Source organism: Propithecus coquereli, unplaced genomic scaffold, assembly GCF_000956105.1.
Source record: "Propithecus coquereli isolate 6110/MARCELLA unplaced genomic scaffold, Pcoq_1.0 Scaffold4, whole genome shotgun sequence".
NCBI classification, from domain to species: domain Eukaryota; kingdom Metazoa; phylum Chordata; class Mammalia; order Primates; family Indriidae; genus Propithecus; species Propithecus coquereli.
The window spans coordinates 4607585-4609093 of NW_012149729.1; positions in this window are offsets into that span (position 1 = coordinate 4607585).

The following is a 1509-nucleotide window of genomic DNA, read 5'->3' on the forward strand; positions in this document are numbered from 1 at the left end:
ATACATTAGAAAAGTACCCAAATTGTAGATTATACTTAAGTATTCAGTGTTTACGTCAAAAATCCCTGTTAACATTGGCTGAGGGACTCCAGTCCAACTGTCTTTGAGTCCTTTCTTGGGAAATGATTTATAGCCACTCAGAATTGTCAAGATGTCCCAACTCAAAATGGCAAGACTGCACAGAGGTACTTAACAGTAAGGGTTCCAGAGTCAGACTGCCTGCATTTGAATCTCAGCTTCCCCTACATTTGGACCATGAGTTTGCATTACTTCATCTGCAAAATAGCGATAAAAAACTGTAATTCATTTATAATGATATTGTAAGGCATAATCTCAGCTTCCCCTACATTTGGACCATGAGTTTGCATTACTTCATCTGCAAAATAGCGATAAAAAACTGTAATTAATTTATAATGATATTGTAAGGCATAAACTATAGAATCCATTATAAACTTTAGTACAGTTGCTAGTACATAATAAGTATAAAACACATAAAACCTAATATTTGTATTATTGCCAAAATATTCTATTTATCCTTTTGTTTTTCACTATTTTGTCCATCTGGAATGTTCTTCTCATTCTCCATCTCTATTCATCTTGATAGCCCATATTCATCCTTAAATATTAATAGTTTATTCAGGCCTTACCATCAGCAAGCCTTCTATGAAATTCCTCACTAGATTAGGTGTCCCTCCCTGAACTCCATAATTTCCTGACATAATTTTATTACCATACTTTTTGCATCATAATGTGTGTGTGTGACGCTACCCTATAACATATTCTCTGAATGTAGAAAATATGACTTATTAATTTTTGTATCCTTAACACTTAGCAAAAGCATGGCCCAGTGTAGGCACTCAAATATTTGCTGAATAAAGGAAAGACAAGAATCTTGATATTTTCTAATAGCTACTGAAACAGAACATTATAATATTCTTGCAGGCAAAGCTGAACTAAACTGATGTTTTATTGAGTTTGCTTCCTTGGCATCAATATGAATTCTTAGTGCTACATATTGAAAATCATTATCTACAAGTCAAGATAATTCCCCTTTATAAATAGAATACAGTGTATTTTCATCAAAACTAACATAAAGCTCCACAAAAGAATGTATTCAATGCCCAGAATATTAGAACAAATTAAGTTAGATACAGGTCCTGATCTCTAAGAGATTATAATATAAGAGAGAGTACAAGATATATAAGCATAGATACATGGCAAATATATTGTTTATATATATGTGTGTCTGTGTGTGTCTGTATGTATATACATAGCTAACAAATGTAGAGAAGGTAAATATACAATAATAGGCTAAAGTGTTTACCTAACAAGCATATTTTTCTTGCAAATCTTTATCATATTAATGATTTTTAAAAATTCTGTCATTATAGGAATAGTATTAAATTCAGTTTTAATTAATGTTCAGTAAACTCTGAAACCATTCTAAGATGCTTGCTATAACTTATATGTCTGTTCTCTCTAAATTTTAAGTTAGATAAAAATGTCTTT